Genomic DNA, 19,077 nt, shown 5'->3' on the forward strand with positions numbered 1-19,077 from the left:
ACCATATAATCTGTGAAATTGTACTCACAGGCAGGCAGGCTGCTATTGGTGAAAGCTATTGTAGTAACTGTATATACAGAAATGCCTAGGAATGAGTCACACATTTATGTCCCTCAAATTCAGTATGAATTTGAATGTATGAATTTCACTCTCTCAGCCCAACTTATTGCATAAGGTGGTTGTTGTGGGGAAAATAGCAATAGCTATTACTGACCTCGTAAGGAGGGAAGGCTGAGTCAAACTTGAGCCATTCAGGATTGAAATCCTGGCAGTCAGCAGAATTAGCCTGCAGTACTGCATTCTAACTACTGCACCACCACCATGGCTCATAGGAGAAGGAAGGAGTATTGGGATATTCACCACCTTGAATGAAAAGGGCAGGCTACAAATATAAAAACAAAAAGTAGATAAGTAGCATTTGTGGATGAGACTGACAGAATTGTATGTCATAATTGTATATTAATCTGAATATGGTACTTTATAATAGTAATTTGGAGGTAAGAGGGCATATACATAAACTCCAATTCCCAGCATCCTATATATCAATGAGTTTGCGCATTTATGCACAAAGCTCTACAAAGGAGTCTATCTTCATGAAATACTTGGTGGTCAATGCATGAATATTCAAGGCATGCAGAGGCAGGTTCATTTATGCACCATGTTCCTCAAGCTATTTAGCTTTATTTCTATGTAGATATATAAGCTAAGATATAAATTTGCATATGGCTATATAAACTGCTAAAACTAATTAGTTTATGATGGAGACACATTCCCCCAAATCCAAATGTTTACCCTGTATTTGCTTGAACCCTGGTTATCACTTTATAGTTTTGAACCCAGCTCAAAGGAAATGAATGAAATGGTTGTTCTTACTAATGATGTTTAATTTAAAACAGTGTTTTTCAAACTTGGCAACTTTAAAATGCATGGATGCTGGCTGGGGAATTCTAGGAATTGAAGTTCACTTAAAACTGCAAGTTTGAAAAATACTGATTTAAAGGATTTGAAGCTGAGGCCCTGAGAATACATGCCATTGCAAAATTGATAAGGAAAGAATAGAACCTGGCTGGATGGTTACAATGCTTTTCCTCCCTTCAGGTACTTCTAGTAAAGTTTGCTAGGTTTCCAGAACTGCTTGCCAAATGAACAGCAGTTCTTGCTCTGTGTATAACAATTGTACAATTACATGAAAATGCTGAACAATTGTTTTTCCTATACAGCTGCTGCTTAATTGCTATAGAACTTTGAATTCTGTATATCCTTGGAGGACTGTTCCTGGTTTTTGAGATTGGGAATCAGATGCATTTGAAGATTTTAGCTAGATTTTGATTAATTTTGTCAGAGTTTCTTGCTTATTTTTATATAAGAACTAAGAAAGTAATTTTAGATCTTATGTTTGAGTTGAGTTCATGATTTAGTGGTCTTGTGTTTCTTGGAAGTATAGTTCACGTTAGATGAAGTTACAAGAAGTGCTGTGAAAATGCTACTCACTCAAAAGTGCCATCAATCAAACATTCCATCACTTTCCCTCCAGCAACAGAAAAACCATCTTCCATTCCATATCCTTCCTTAGAATGTATGATAGGTTATATCTATATAGGGTATTCACAGGATTCAGGGAAAGGGTGGATTTTTTTTGGCATTTGAGATTCCTTTACTACAAAGTTTCTTAAAATAATTTTCTCTCAGGGCTTTTCCCCACTTTTCAAAATTATGGAGAATCCTCAAAGAGCTTTTGTTTGTATAATTACATCTTTCAATATTTACCATAGTAAAAATTAAAATTGATGGATTCACTTCTCTCATTTGTTTAATGGGATATTAATATTGTATTATTATTCAGCTCAGCCTAGTAAATAATGTTGATTTGTGGACCCCTTGAGGGGGGTTCCTAAAACCACCCTCTAAAAAACACAGGCCATACTGAGCCATGGTGGCACAGTGGTTAAAATACACTATTGCAAGCTAATTCTGCTGATTGCTAGGAGTTCGGTCCTGACCGGCCCAAGGTTGATTCAGCCTTCCATCCTTCTGAGGTCGCTAAAATGAGGATCCAGATTGTTGGGGGCAATATGCTAACTCTGTAAACTGCTTAGACAAGGCTGTAAAGCACTATGATGTGGTATATAAGTCTAAGTGCTATTGCTATTAGAAAGAAATGCAGTCATCGTTCGAACTGCTAAGAGAGCACTGTTCTATCTTATAATGAGCAGTTAGACCCCAGAAGGGCTATGTCAGCACTAGTAGTCCAGGGCTGTGATTCTGTAGGAATGTTGGGAAATTATTTGGAATAGTTGAAGTTCTTTGAATTCACTAATAGAAAAAATATTTTTGATTGAATCATATTTTTAATGTTAAGTCTGTGATTACACTACAGCTATCATATTGTAAGGGGCTGTTCTGTTGGTTTGTTTTTTGTTTGTTTTTCTTAAGGGAAAAACATTCATTTCAAATCTCAGTTGCGATATTGGTGAAAGATGTGGTCTGTTTTAATATTTTCTCAGGTTGTATTTTCTCTCTTGGTATTATTTGTACTTTAGAAGCTGCTACTTTCCCTGTAGTTGTATGGAAGAGTTTACTATTATTGTTGGAATGGAGCCAGAGATTTTTTAAAAATCCTTCCCTAGTTCTGGAGCATCAGCACCATACAGTAGCTGTATTTATCATTTGAAATAAATAAATAAAATCTTGAATTTTCTCAGTGTCTTCTCAACGTTGGCTTTTGACAGTGTGTATGGTTCATTTAGTTCATGTGTGCATACCAGGGGTGAAATCCAGCAGGTTCTGACAGGTTCTGGAGAACCAGTAGCAGAAATTTTGAGTAGTTCAGAGAACCGGCAAATACCACCTCTGGCTGGCCCCAGAGTGGGGTGGGAATGGGGATTTTGCTATATCCTTCCCCCAGGAGTGGGGAGGGAATGGGGATTTTGCAGTATCCTTCCCCTGGAGTGGGGCAGGAATGAAGATTTTGCAGTACACTTCCCCTGCCACGCCCACCAAGCCATGCCTACAGAACCGGTAGTAAAAAAAATTGAATTCCACCACTGGTGCATAAAGAATTACATCTTTAAGTAGAGAAAAACTAGGTGATAATAGGACTTTTTGAAATTAACAGTTATAAACCCCTTAATTTTTGCCACTTTATTCCATAAAACTTAAATTGCGTCGTTACAGATTTTTCTAAGCATGTAACAGAATTGTTATTCCAATGTGCGAGAGACAGAGTGACATTTATTGCACAATAACTAACAGTATAGCTGACAGCATCTTTTATTTTATTTTTTTAAATGAAACTTCATTTCAGAGATCCTACTTCAAGCATCAGCAGGCTTTACTAATTGATTTAATGATTCTTCAAGGCTTCAACTTCCCAGGATCTGCCAAAAATAAACAACAGTTACTTTCATTTCTGTAAGGTATGGTTTGTAAACAGAATGAGAGGATAAATTTTGAATTTTATAAATTAGGATGAAAAATGCCCCAAAGCACAGCTGTTTTAGATCACATAGCTACAATTCATTGAATAAATCATACTGCTAGACTTTATAATGCACTTTGTATTGCGCTTGATTTTGCCAAAAATCGCAGACTTAGATGTTAAAAATTCAGGAGTTTTAGAAATTCAGAATTGCTGTAAATAGATGCCAGAATGGTGCTTAGAATTGCACATTTGAGGCTCATATATTTGGAGAGAACATAACAGCAGTGCACTCAACAATTGCAAGCAGGAATTTTGGGAACATCAAAACTTTTATCAGCAAGCATTTTTCAGGCCTTATGGCAGCAGCGTTAAATATATTTTAAACAAATATATTGTTTAAAAGTAGTAAGGACTTTTTTCTTGGCAAAGAGCATGTTGCAGAATTAACCACAAAAGAGAGAGAGAGAGAGAGAGAGAGAGAGAGAGAGAGAGAGAGAGAGAGAGAGAGAGAGAGAGAGAGAGACTGCTTTGAGTCCATAGGCAAACCTGCCTTAGCTTCAGACCCATTCCAGTCTCCAAGAAATGAATACTTCAGCCTCCAAACGGATGGATGGATGGATCGATCGATCGATCGATTATGCATGTTCAAAATGGCTTACAAGTGAATGAACAATATGCTGGTTCATGTCCTTTATTACTCATGGAAAAATAACATGTTTTTCTATTTAGAATGTCATAGGTTTAAGGCATCTCCACCTGAGGCTAGAACTCATTTAAAATTCTGAAAAGCTAGCCACTGTTGACAATTGGGAGGTCTTATAAATGCAGATTTTTAAAAAATCTACTTATATTCTAATTATACCTCTTCCTATTCCCAATTTTTGCAATGCAATAAACAACAACTAATGCCATCATCCAGGTTTATCAGCTGTATTGATAGAAGACAATATTTGTAGCCAAGGATTAACTGTGCTTCCTGAGCTTGGTTGAAGCTGTTTGATTACCAAACTAGGTAATATCATCAATGCATTATCAACTGTGCCTGGTGATATAGTAAAAAAAGCCCTTCCATAAGCACTTTAAATAACAGTAAGACATTAAGATGAAAATTCTGAAGAATTCTGGCTTACATTCTGCATAAATGAGACCAGTTTAAAAAGTGACTTACCTTGAAGAATTGTTAAAACAAATTATACCTTTGGTCCGTTTTGAATGTTATTATTACTGTTGAGGAATTATAGGCAAGGGCAATGATTCAGCCAGTTCGCACCTATTCAGGAGAACCCGTTGTTAACTTTCTAAGTAGTTCGGAGAACCGGTTGTTGGAAGAAATCTTATTTTGTTTTTTTTCACTTTACAGGGCTAATCCTGTAAGGAAGGCAGGAAGGAAACATTCTGGTGTTGTTTCTAGCCTAATCTTTATTGCCCTGCTTACAGAAACTGCCTCTCCGGTTAACCCTTATTACATTGTAACAGCTAAGGTGAAGTACCCATCAACGTGAGTGATGTTGAGTTGGTCACGCCCACATGGTCACATGACCACTGAGCCACGTCTACCCAGCTGATCATTAGGGCAGAGAACCGGTTGTTAAATTATTTGAATCCCACCACTGGGCAAGGGTATACTTTCTCGTCTGCCTTATTTATTTATACATTTATACATTTATTTCAATTGTGAACACTAAATGGTCCATATCTAAATGGAAACATATGCCATTTTGAGAAAATGCCATTCTTGCATGGGAACCTATCAGAATCTGTATACAGAGCTAAAGTAGCCTTCCTGATTCTAATATCTCCAGGAGATATTGGGATTGCAGAATTTCCACCCAAATGGTGGTTAATTAATTATGGATCCAGGGAAGAGCAATTGGGGAAAATTTGCTAAGTGACTGGGCATGTGAAAATTATAAGCTTGCATAAAGAATTCCAACTCCCAAATGGGTAAATTTTTGCTTCAGTTTATCTACCATGCCAGTGGTGGGTTTCAAAAATTTTTACTACCAGTTCTGTGGGTGTGGCTTGGTGGGCATGGCATGGCTTGGTGGGCGCGGCATGGCTTGGTGGGCATGGCTTGGTGAGCATGGCAAGGGAAGGATACTGCAAAATCCCCATTTCATCCCGATCAGCTGGGACTCGGGAGGCAGAGAATAGATGGGGGTGGGGCCAGTCAGAGATGGTATTTACCGGTTCTCCGAACTACTCAAAATTTCCACTACCAGTTCTCCAGAACTGGTCAGAACCTGCTGAAACCTAACTATGTACCATGCCTATTTGCAGTGAAATCACTTATTCAGTCAGCTAGGAGGTATTACCTATACACCATGATTTGAACTATTGATCTCAATTGTATGTCACAAATTGTGTATACGAAATCTTATAAGAAAACTTGGAAAGGATTGGAAATGACAAAGAAAAAAAAAAAAAGGCCACAGGACCCGAGATGATTAGTAATAAATGCTTCAATTAAATCAAGGCATCCTTCACATAGCAATTTATGCTATTTCCCTGCAATTTATATTAGGCAAAATGCTGCATTTTCCCCTCAAGCTTTCACCTTTTAATCCCATGGGGTATTAAATATTCTATGCAGTTCTCCTTGACTGATACATTTAATCAAAATTTATACAGATCAAAATGAAAAGCAAGAACAAAATAAAATCTAAATGCAAGGGAAATTATCAGACTCTTCTCAGATACAGTAAAAAGCTTAGCTATGGCAAGTATACACTATACAAACACGAGACAGAACAGCTTAAATTCTGGCATGACTATTTTTTTTTCTGCTGCAAGTTAACTGTAAAATCCTAGACTAAATCTTTTCTTTTAATTCCCAGAATTCAGTACAACCATATTCCCTAAGACATGTGGAAATATATAATAATGTTTTGCACTATATATATTGTATATGCTCTCTTACAAACACACATGAATTTTAGATTTACTGCAGTGGGATAAACAATCTCTTGTTGACAATTAAGGTTTGTATGGAAAAATAGTCCCTGGACTTGTTGCTCCTTTGTATCTGTGCAATATGGGTGAAATATCTTAGAAGTCCTTGTTTTAGAAAGTTTGGCTAAATTGGATGAGTATGCAAGTTACACGACCTTTTCTTTCAACAAGATATTACTCTCGATGTGCCATACCCTTTTGTTAAACAAATATCATAGAGAAATGTTCGGACTAATAAAATATACATCTGGGATAGTACTCTACTTGAACAGAAAGGTGTCTGCTTTGGATATCCAAACCAATGACTTCAGCCATTTCATCTTTATTAATTAGAAAGGTTCTATTCCCACTCCATGAGTAAATTGAATTAGTTTCTATGGTAAACCATTTGTGTAATATAAATATAAAGAAGAGGCATGTCAGAGATAAACACTTGAAAGCTAATCAACATGGGGATTTTTGTTCCAGGTTTTACACAGTAGGACAATTCAAGATCAAAATCAATATAAGAGAGCAGAATCAACAAAAGCATAAAGATGGATCCAAAGCATTATGTGTGTGGCTGCAAGGAAAGCAAAATAAAGGCAGAATTTTCCAAAAAATATAAGAAATTGATTATATTAAATTAAATAAATCCAGGGTCTCAACAGCAAGCTATTAATGGTTATGGAAGGAATTGAATAATGTAGGTACTAGTCCGTGTTAAAGGATGACTATGCTGCACAGAAATTCCTTTTAAGGAATTACTACCTAGGGGATAGCAAGGAGGCACAAATAAAAAAAAAATGAATCATGACATCATAACTCCCATTTCATTATTTTGATGAAATAATGTCTTGCTGTGATTGTACCTAGTATTACATATATTCTCTGTGTCAATGATTTTTGAGTTAAACTCGTTCAAGTGAACTGTTTTCTAATCCAGAAGCTCAATGTTATTAGTTCTTGAAGCTCTAAACATTTTGGATGAAATGTTTGATATAATTTAGCCACAAATGGATGAGTGATTAAGAGAAGAGGCTGTTTATCTCTGAGCTATCTTAACTTTACAATTCTTATTATACTTGAATACTATTTTTCAACTTAAATTTGTCTAAAAATAGGCACCAAGTTATGCTAAAACAATCATGCTCTAAAACAATTGCACAGAAACATAGAATTATACAGTCTGGAAAGGTCATTCAAGGTACTGTTTTCAACTATATTTCAAGTACATTGTATTCCTGCTCATTGTAGGAATACAAATTGAGGCATCTATGACAGGTGGTATATAGTTTTAGTTTGAGCATATCCAATGAAAGAAGCCTATCAGGTCTCTGAGTAATTGGTTCCACTGTTGAGTTCTTCAAAATATTAGAAAGTTTTTTCCTAACACTCAGGGGAGATCCCGCAATTCAAAGACATTATTACACACCTTGCATTCTCGACCTTCTGTGCGACATCCACTCAGGTTTAAGAATGCTATTATATTCCCCCATCTCGGTGTTTTGTTCTCAAAGCTAAATCATCTCATAGTCTCTATTCACCTGCTTTGCCGTTCTCTGCATCTGTTCACATTTAATAAGGATTCAGACAAACTATACTGCCCAGAAGAGAATACAATTTTTCAAACAGGTCTGCCCAATGCATAGTGTGGCAGAGCTTCTATTGCCCAAGATAAAGGAATTATGTTTTTATGAATGCAGCTTAAAATTGCATTCCCCTTTTTTCCCCTGCCACATCACACAGGTGACTCACACATTTACTTTGTAATTAAATACTATTCCTAGATCTTTTTCATAAATAGTATTCCCAAACGAATTTCTCGTTATAGATGTAGAATTTCATTCTATTAAATTCCATGTTATTATTCTAGCCTATTTCTCCTATGAAATTCACTTGAATTTCATTTCTGTCTCTTAGTATATTAAGTATCCCAATTTTCTATAAATCTGTATGTTTTATAAATTTCTGCTTTTGTCTTTGTTCTATTCATTTATATAAATGTTAACAAGAGCCTTGATAGTACAGGGGTTTAGTGCACCCTGTAATTAACACAGCTGCCTGCAATTTCTGCTGGTTCGAATCTCTCCAAGGCTCAAGGTTGACTCAGCCTTCCATCCTTTCTAAGGTAGGTGAAATGAGGACCCAGTTTGTGGGGGCAATAAGCTGACTTTGTATAAAAAACATACAAAAGAATGAAGGCTATTGCTTAACGCATTGTAAGCCACCCTGAGTCTCCGGAGAAGGGCGGCATATAAATCAAATTTAAAAAAACAAAAAAACAAGCACAAATCTCAAGGCTAAATACAAAATCCAAGACTGAACCTTGTTATCCACCTGATACTATACTGTTTGTGAGGCACAACTGAAATGCATTCTTTGAAATAACCTTTTTTTAATCAGCTGAAGATCCAGTTTATTATTAGAGGCATCCATTTCATTTTCTTATTTGTCTAGAGTGGTTAATTAGAACATCATTTAATTAATTTAATTAATTAAATTTATATGCCGCCCTTCTCCGAAGACTCAGAACTTGCTTAATCATGATTAAGCAATCCCTGATCTGACATAGATTTCAGTATATTTATTGAAGATACTTTACATCTGCAGCAATCCCGTAATCTACTGGGGAAGTTACCCAATCAGAAAAGGATATAACATCAGATTAGCTAAACAAGTTTTCAAACATCTATGCTGTCTTTGAGAAATGACATCATTATTTAAGGTGCTTACAGATGTCTTACTTTTTGGTTATGGAATCTTTCTAGGTACTAATATTTATCTCCCTTTTTGGATGATTAGAACATTTGTCAATTTCATTGTATGATAGGATTTATATTATTTTCAAATATTATAAACTCTTATTATCATGATCCTTAAGATATAAATAAATTCAAAATAATGAGCGATCCCTGACCATCTTTCTATTAACTTCAAATTTCAGTTCTAACGCTATCTGGCTCTTAAGTGATGTGATAAAATTCCTACTTTTTTGTTGGAGAAAACTGATCCAAAATCTGACCCAAATAATTCTATTTTTATTAGCATTTTGTCATATTTATTGGATTTTTTAAATTCAAGCCTTATCGTGTGGAAAATTCTCCTCCCTAAGATCCAATAGGCTTCCAGCCAACTAGCCTTCTTGAAGACCTTTAAAAGATGAGCTAATGTTTTTTTGTTTCTTAAATAATGAAAATATTGATTTAGGGGTTTGGGGTTTTGGTTTTATTTTTGTGGATGCTAGTGTATTTTATCTTAATGTTGATGAGAGCTGCCCAGCAATATAGCTCATTAAGATGACTGGCCATTTAAGTCAAACAAATGAATACTGTTTCTTTTCTCCTCTTTTTATTATGGATATATTAAAGAAATCTTTATTTTGTCATGTCATTATCGGGCTCAGCTGATTCAGAGCATTAACACTTCTAATGCTAACACAACTATATAAGCCACTTGTACCTCTTTTCTCTCTGTCTCTCTTTCTCTCTTTGTCTCTCTGTCTCTCTCTCTGTCTCTCTCTCTGTCTCTCTCTCTCTCTCTGTGTGTGTGTGTGTGTGTGTGTGTGTGTTTTCCGATTTTCACTAGTACTTTTTGCAATAATCTGGGCTTTATTTTTATCACCCATTCTTTTCCTCATTGGCATTATTTCTGGTTGTGTTTTTAGTATCTCCTTATTTTGAAACATCTTGTTGTGGCCCACCAGCGGCCAGCAGAGCTGGCAGCAGATTTGGACAGTGAGGAGGTTGGGGAGGAACGTGGGCTAGTCCTGGAGTCTGGGAAAGCTTGGATGAGGGCTCTGAGTCAGTGGCAGAGAGGGGCCCAAGGCCATCTGGTAGTTCTTTGCTGCCTCCAGAGTCTCAGGAGTCTGACATTAGTGAAGCAGAAGAACAGCGTTAGCCTGTTCCCAGTGTGTGCATGTGCAGAGCTGGCAGAAGACAGGAACAATTAAGAAAACAGGGTCGACTTGGGAGTAAGGCTTGGAGATGATTGGACCCTCCCATAAGACAAAAAAGAGAAGCAAATGGGATGTGAGCTTTTGCAGGAAGCAATTAGATCATCCGGTCAGTACAAGCTCTGGAAAACCTTTGTTTGACTCTGTGCTAAGTTTGGCCTTGCCCTGCATTTGACAATTAGTTCTCTGGCAGCATTCCAAGGGAGATAAGGTGAGTGTTTGTAAACACTCCCCTAACAGACTGTTTGAGAAGCCTTTCGGACTGAGAATGACAATAAGGTCACAGCCGTTTGAATTAAAGAGGTTTGCCGGGACTAAATTTATGCTGTATACTTTCTAAGGAAGCCTAGGTCAGAACAGATCTACCTTTCTTGAGCTACATCCAAAAAAACAGAGCTAAGTAAATCCACGACGACTTGTTATTAAAAGATTTTACTCAGTTCTTGTCTTTTTTTTTCTTGCATCATTTTTCTTCATCAGTTTAATTAAACACGTGCTGTTAATGGTTCATTTATTCTGCATCTAGAGAGAGAGAAGCTACTAAACCTTTCTTTCTCGGCTTTGTCTTGTCTTCTCCCTGGTTTTTCTTTGTTCCCTTAGGGCACTGTATTGATCATTATCATTGCCTAAACAGTAGAAATACTGTATAATTTGTATTTGTTTATTGAATAGCCCGAAGGCCTTTTCAAACAAAACAGAAAAGAAAAAGGGAAAAAGACAAAACAGTTACAGAAATAACAATCTAAAAATATATGATATATGACATTAAAATTTTACAATATCAGATTTCAATAGCTAAGTTGCCAAGACTAGATAACCCAAATAAGATAGCTCCTCTCTAACTCAGCTCATCTTTCTTACAATCAATGAAATTCTTTTCGATATAACTGGCTTGTATTGCTGTCATCCTTTTAAGATAGCGAGTGATAGTCCTTACCATGGGAGGAGAGTCAGCCTTCAACAGAAATGCTAATTTATGCTTTATATTCCAGTGGGGAAATTTATTTATAATTGGGGACAGATATTGTTTTCTTACTTCCTCATACAGCCTACATTCGAATATTATATGCGCCGTGTCCTTCACGACGTTTACCCCACATATACATGTTCTTTTGTCATACGGGATTTTCCCGTAACGGCCGAATTTAACGTTGGTATCTAAAAGTTCGAATCTAAACTTAACAAATAACTGTCTCTCCACTGATGGCATTTCTAAATGTAAATACTTTTCCAGGGTGAAAGTTGTTTTAACTGCTGTCAGCAGTTTAAGGGAGTGATTAGTTGAAAGAGTTGTTATGTCCATTTGCCCATGTATATCTTTAATCCGTTGTTTAACTTGCTTCAGTGTGTCACACAACGGGAACCCTACGCCATATCGGTTCAATATTTGACAGCCGGGTTAGCCAGGAATACCTTTGAGGATTTGAAATCTGCTGTTCCTCTAGGCAGATTTTGGGGAGTCTGCTGGCTTCCATCTGAGTCATTTTTAGCCAGTAGGCTACCGCCCTAGTGATTGTATAGGTGTACAGTGAGAAATATCCCAATTCAGCTCTGACGGCTGCAGCTGAAGTGGAATTGTTTACCCCGAGCATCCTCCTTAACAAATTATTTTGAGTTCCCTCCAATATGGGAAATACTGTATAAGAAACTGACCAAAATGCTTTTAATAGAACCAGAAAAGTCTGTAAGATGATCACTTATGAATGCATAGAAATAAAGTTAGCTTTAATCATACTGGGTTTTGTTGCCACTAAGATAAATCTTTCTAACTAGTTGTCTTCCTGTTCTTAGTGGAAGTATTGAATCCCTTCCCATCTGTTCCTGGGCTACAGATGCATCCTTTGTCATCCAGTCTTTCTCCCACATGCTTTGGTTCCTGACTCCTTCTGTTAATTCCTTCTTAATTTCATTAGGCTGAATGTATTTTCTTTCCTTCTTTCTAGCTTTCTCAGAGTTTTCTAAATGCTGCCAGTGCTGCAATACTTTAATCTAGGACAGCAAACTAACCACTTCTTTTGAATAGAGCTATATACTTATGCTTTTTTGGTACTTAGCCATAAATCTTTCCTTATTTATTTATTTTTTGAGCCAGTGATACAGGACTGCTAAATTATATGATAAACTAGAGGGAACTAGCTAGGTTATGTCTAGCCTGACAAAGAGAAAGGCTAGGGGTGATATGATGATGGTATTCCAGTATTAGAGGGCTGTCACAGAGAACAGGGAGTCAATTTATTCTCCAAAGCACCTGAGGGCAGGACAAGAAGTAACAGGTGGAAGATCATTAAAGAGAGATCCAACCTAGAATTAAGGAGAAATTTCCTGATAGTGAGAACAATTAATCAGTGGAATGGCTTGCCTTTGAAAAGTGTGGTGGTCCATCACTGGAGGCTTTCAAGAAAAGAATAGACAGCCATTTGTCTGGAATGGTATAGGACTGTGATGGTGAACCTATGACATGCGTTCCAGAGGTGGCACGCAGCACCCTCTCTGTGGGCATGCAAGCCGTCGCCCCAGTTCAGCTCTGCCGCGCATGTGTGCACCTTCAGCAGGCCAACTGGTCATCGGATCTCTGTTGTGCATGCATGGGGGCAGGGCATGTGCAGGAGGGATGTGTGCATGTGCATGCACAGGGATGGAGCACATGTACAGGAGCCATGTGCACATTGCATTTTGGGGGTCCGGGTATGCACGTTTTGGGCACTGTGTCTGGAAAAGGTTGGCCATCACTGATATAGGATATCCTGCAATGGACAGGAGATTGGACTGGAAGACCTCCAAGATCCCTTACAACCTATTATTCTATATTTTATGTAGCAGGATAATAGTATCAACTTCACACTGTACAAAGAAGCCACAGCTGAAAGAATAGTGACTTAAAAATACAAACAGTTCCCTGCTGGATCAGAGCCCTGGTTAATTTTGTCTGTTTATACAGTGGCCAGTGAACTGCATAAGGAAGCCCACTAGTCTCCTAGCAGATGACTTTCAGAGATATCCAAGCTAATAGCTACTGAAGAAAACTAGCAGAAAATATAATGCCTTGGTAAGACCACACTTGGAATATTTCATTCAGTTTTGGTTGCCACGATGTAAAAAAGATGTTGAGACTCTAGAAAGAAGAGCAACAAAGTTGATTAGGGGACTGGAGGCTAAAACATATGAAGAACAGTTGCAGGAACTGGGTATGTCTAGTTTGATGAAGAGAAGGACTAGGGGAGACATGATAGCAGTATTCCAATATCTCAGGGGTTGCCACAAAGAAGAGGGAGTCAAACTATTCTCCAAAGCACCTGAAGGCAGGACAAGAAGCAATGGGTGGAAACTAATCAAGGAGAGAGGCAATTTAGAACTAAGGAGAAATTTCCTGACAGTTAGAACAATTAATAAGTGGAACAACTTGCCTGCAGAAGTTGTGAATGCCCCAACACTGGAAATTTTTAAGAAGATGTTAGATAACCATTTGTCTGAAGTGGTGTAGGGTTTCCTGCTTGGGCAGGGGTTTGGACTAGAAGACCTCCCAGGTCCCTTCCAACTCTGTTATTTTATTCTATTCTAAAACCATAATGAAGGGCTAAGTTTTGAAGCAGAAAGTTCAATGTTCAACATTCCCCCTTTAAGTTATTATGATATAGTATCTGTAACTATGAAGGATAAGACAGTTTATTTCTGCAATTTTCCAATGCTCTTAAACACCAAATACTTCTAATCCTAATCCTAACTCCTTATACAATACAGCTATATTTAATATAGATTTATGCAACTCTTATTCAGATACAGCTTTTCCACGAGAGTAGTAATCTTATTTTTTATTATTGTTCCAAATAGGGTTTTCAATTTTGCCTAGCAGCTAGTTCACACTTGGGGGTTATGACTGGCCAAGCAGGCAGCAAAGATAAGAATAATACATATTCTCTAGGATCGCGTCACTGGATAGTATGTCTCATGCTTCATTGGGTTGAATTATTGTTGTTAGAGATCATTGATGATGCCTTTCACCACAGGAAGGATTTGATTCAGATATACCTTCAACACAAAGTCACAAAGCCAAGCAACATCCCATTTCTCTTCACTGAGTTGGAACAGCTATTATTAGCTGTTGATAGTGAAATGGAGACCAGTTAAGTCAGACTGTCATACTTCTCTGTGAGGTGAAAACACCTTTTTGCATGTATACAGAAGGCTCTTTTCCATATGAAAATTAATTGTTGCAAAGCCAATTTTTTAATCTATATATTTTTTTTCTAAATATATTACAACTACTTCATCTCAACTTTGTGCAGTTGATAACCATAGCACAAAGTAACCCCAGAATTCTTCCAAAATACAACAATCCAATTTGGCAATTGATTACTCACACATATTGAATGAACATTCCTAATTGGGAGCTTTAGTCTCCCAGGGCAGTGGTAGGTTGTACCGGTTTGCCCTGGATCGGGCAAACCGGTAGCAGTAGCAGTGGGAGGCTCCACGCACCTGCCCGGACATCTCTGCGCATGCACAGAAGCGTCACATGTGCGAGCATGCACGCACCCATGAGCAAACTGGTAGTGAAGGGATTTGAATCCCACTACTGTCCCAGGGAGTTGTAATCTCATTCATATTTGTTCTTGCACATAGTAAGAAAAAAAAAAAACATAATTAGTTCCTTAGTCATTCCCTACTACATCCCGATTGTAAAAGTTTTGTGTAGTTTCAACACTAAGAGTTCAACTCTTTCGAAGCTCACCTGTCCTTTGTGTGCCATCACTTCTAATGCCTCTGTTCAAGTTCATGCTAAATTTATGATTTATCATCAGCTGGGTGCCTCATTCATTTTTCTATCCAAATGCTTAAAATATGCTGACACCTAGAAAACTAAGGTATTAATAAATCAAGAAACTCTACTCTTTTCAGTGAGGTCAAATCCTTATTAAATGCAAGAGTTCTTCAGGGAATAAGACATTTATTTGCAATGCATTATTTGAGCTCATCATAGGAAGTTCACTATAACCTTTGCAAGAAAGAAAAGAAAACAATTAAAACTGAGTAACTTCATTTATAATTCAAAATGCTTTAGCAAGAACTTTGTTTAATAAGGACATTGCCTTTCAAATCTACTTTTGAAAAGGGATCAAAGCTTAATAATTGACTGGTTTTTGGCTAACTTGGGGAGCATATTCTTTTTTGAATGGGATCTTCATCTTTTACTGCTGTAAAACTGCTGTTATGTTAGTTCCCACAGAACTAGACACTAAAAGACAAAGGTTCATTTCTCCCAATTCATAATTGCAGGTCCTGAAAGTTCACTCTATGCCCTTCAAATGTACAGTCCCGTCCATTTTTGTCAGAGCCAAGATCTACTACCTAGTGTATGAAAAAATCTACTGAAATGATAAGCTATCCAACCAAAACTGAAAAACTAAGATTGTTTCATGATTTTGAGTTTGGACTGAAAGAAAATATGGGAAGACATGACATAGATATATAAAAATATAAATGGAACGGATAAGGTGATTATAGATTACAATGTCAGAACTTGGGGTCACCCATAAAATTAATGATTAGGAATCAATTAAAGTAATGGAGGAATTGGAATCAATTAAAGGTATTTGTTTTCACTTTATGGTGGAATTCCTGTCCTCAATTTGATGCTGGCTCTGAATTTACTTGGTTTTAATAGACTTGGGAGGGGGGGAAATCCATGAAGGATTGGATGTTTACTACTCCTTAGGGATATTTGCTCTCTCTGAAATCATGGAATCACATAACTGGAATACCTACGAAAGAACAATTGAAGGGATTTATCCTGTTTTTGTGCACATCTCTGAGCTTCTTAAATATACTTGGCCATTAAATCAGATATAATATTGGACTAGTGTCTTATCCATCAGTACAGTTTTCCAAGTTCTTGCGCTCTTAATTTGAACAAATAACTTCTTTGGAATTTAGGTTAATTAGAATGCTGATAAGATAAGATTATATCAAGAAGAATAACAGCTTTGTACGGTATGAAATGGTCTTGAGTGATAGTGAGAGTTTTCTTTAGGAGTGCTGTGATGGAGACATGCAAGCATCTGATTTTTTTTTTTCAAATCACCAAGCATTGCAGAATTACAGCAGAGTTCACACACTTGCTATACTAAGCCATGTTTTAAAAGCTGTTATTCAAAACAGCTTTTATTCAAGCTGTGAAGGCTAATGAAAACAAAAAAGAAACAAAACAGAGAGTCTTTATATTCTCCAAAGTGGAAATAAAGGTTTCTCCTAGCTGGGTATCTGTCATTCAGAGTCAATAGGATAGAAGTAACAGAGAAAGGTCAATAAATATTTCAGGATGATAGAATAACAGAGTTGGAAAAGACCCTGAAGGTCTTCTAGTCAAGCAGGAAACCCTATACCATTTCAGACAGATGGGTGTCCAGTAGGATTTCTTGCCTGAACAGGGGGTTAGACTAGAAGACCTCTAAGGTCTCTTCCAACTCTGTAATTCTGTAATATTATCTGGGCTTTCCCTGATATTTCTATCCTATTGGCTCTGAATGACTGATACCTAGCTAGGAGAAACCTTTATTTCCAGTTTGGAAATAAAGTGGGGAGCTTTAATTCAGGAATATTTGGAGAGCCAGAGTTCCTCATTCCATAATAAAAGAAATATCAAATATTCAAACATATGTTCCTTTTTTAACACTATGTAAATAACCATCCCGGTTGCAAGAGAAATTCTTCCTTGACAGAATGTTGTGGCTACTGAAGAAGGAAGACGAGAAAGATGTTACATCTGAGCACATTCTTCATTTCTTTATTATCTTGTGAGCAAATTTTAATGATGAAATGTATTATCTTCTTTATTAATGAAAACTCAACTTCCTGACTTTTGGGATATTGCGGCTAGCAGAAAATTAGGGCAAATCAAAGCTTTCTTGCTATTTCTGACATTTTTAATGGCCTATAAAGGTAATGGTTCACTTCAAATTCTGGATGTTATTTTAAAGGCTGCCACCCAGCCACCTTTGCTTTTTTTCATTTTCATAGGTACTTTTGAAGGATGAACATTTTTTTAAATTTGAATTGTACTTTGCAGCTATTGTTCAGATCAGCACTGAGAGAAACTGCATGCTAATAGCAATAGCACTTAGACTTACATATCACTTCACAGTGCTTCAAAGCCCTCTCTAAGCAGTTTAGAGTCAGCATATTGCCCCCCCCCCCCCGCCCAACAATCTGGGTCCAAAATACAACAAATTTTGAATTTTGGATTGTTCATTTCCATGGGACTGAACAACAGATTTATGTGAGAAACTATTTTGTGTCATGAAACTAGTCACAGGAAATAGGGATTTTCCACAGAAAGGGAAGTTGATGCCCTGATCTGAATTTTATTGTCTCTTAACTAAAATAAATATTTTCAATAATTTACCAACTCTTTCTTACACAATTTATAGCTGCTCTTTTGTCTTTGCGCTTGTCATTGAAGGCAATGTTATATTTCAGTCTCTTGAAAGAGATCTTATCACCCCAACTGAGCCATAAAAGAAAATATTAGCTAGCATAGGTTCTGAATTGCTAGATTTATAGGGTCTTTTTGTTTGGCTGCCTGAATAATAAAGAGACAATAAAACAGCTTTGCTGAGCACTTGAGACCGTAATCCATTTTCTTTCAGGAGTCAGTGACAATGTAGCACTACATACTGTCTGATTCTGATCTTATTTACCGCAATATAAACAGAGGGTATATCTATTAGATATAATGTCTGTTTAAAAATAAGACCGAATAGGGCAACGTGTTTTTTCCAAATGTCTTCTTTTCATTTTTTCCAAGCTGTGGGCCAAATTAAATGACATGCTGTTTAGAAATCTCTTGATGTTTCTGTATTTCAGTTTAAGATTTGCTCAGAGTTATACATCAACAATTACAATGATAAAAAGGAGCTGCATATATTGCAAAACCGATTAACTCTTTTCTATTGCTTTTTGTGATTGTGCTTTTTGTTGAAAAAGCTTGCTGCTGATGCCGTAGTATAGAAAATAGAATATTGGATGAGAGAGACACCTGAATTCAAATCTCGGTTTAATCATGAAATCTTGCCTGGTGAAATTGAGTTAATTATTCTAATTTGCCCACACATTTTCTATGAATTTTCTATGAAGATGAAACTGAAGTTTGGGTTTGGGTTTTTTTTAAAGAAAAGAATATGATGTTAGAGAACATTGTGTATACTAGTTCAGATCCTGGAAACAAAATGGAATAAATGCAATAAATAAAGATATATAAGAGCTATTAAAGCAATAGTGAGTCCCTTGTAAAAAAAAATAAAATCAGCTCATCCTGGATTGATTTTGAGCAAATTTAAAAAAATAGCCCTCTTTACCTATTGCTCCTCTATTGTCAGTGCTGCTTTTCAATGAATAATAGCAATAGCACTTAGATCTACCCAGAACACAAAACTCTGGCACTTAGTGCTATAAAATAAATAAATATAAAATAACCTCCATGCATTGTATTGTCATGTATTGGTGATGATTTATAAAAAAAACTTTAGAGTTATTTAAGTTCAGTGTTAATCATCTTCAACTATTAAGCAAAGGAAAAAAGATTAAAAGTCCCCATCATTGAATGAATGAATAGATCAAAGCTTCTTTATATTTTTATTTATTTTCTTTGTGTATTTATTTATTTATACATAATAGCTGAATTCACTTAACATGCCTTAATGGGAATTGGTTAATTACGGTATGAATATAGCTTCTGTCCATGTTACTATATAATAATATCAGAATGTTAACTAAT

The 19,077-nt window shown here is 36.5% G+C and overlaps 1 protein-coding gene across 7 annotated transcripts in view; it reads left to right on the top strand.

The window, feature by feature from the left end:
* The window catches only part of KCNIP1 (potassium voltage-gated channel interacting protein 1), a 567,622-nt gene that overhangs the window by 499,788 nt on the left and 48,757 nt on the right, over positions 1–19,077 (top strand). Inside the window, exon 1 of one of the 7 annotated variants that reach the window (XM_060688584.2) lies at positions 4,756–4,919. The exons of the other annotated variants lie outside the window; for them this stretch is intronic. The gene's annotated coding sequence lies outside the window, so the exon portion shown is untranslated. Of the gene's footprint in view, positions 1–4,755; positions 4,920–19,077 lie in introns of those variants that run through there. 7 annotated transcript variants of the gene reach the window in all.

Source organism: Pantherophis guttatus, chromosome 2 (genome assembly GCF_059756535.1).
Source record: "Pantherophis guttatus breed Tessera chromosome 2, ASM5975653v1, whole genome shotgun sequence".
Classification (NCBI taxonomy): Eukaryota; Metazoa; Chordata; class Lepidosauria; order Squamata; family Colubridae; genus Pantherophis; species Pantherophis guttatus.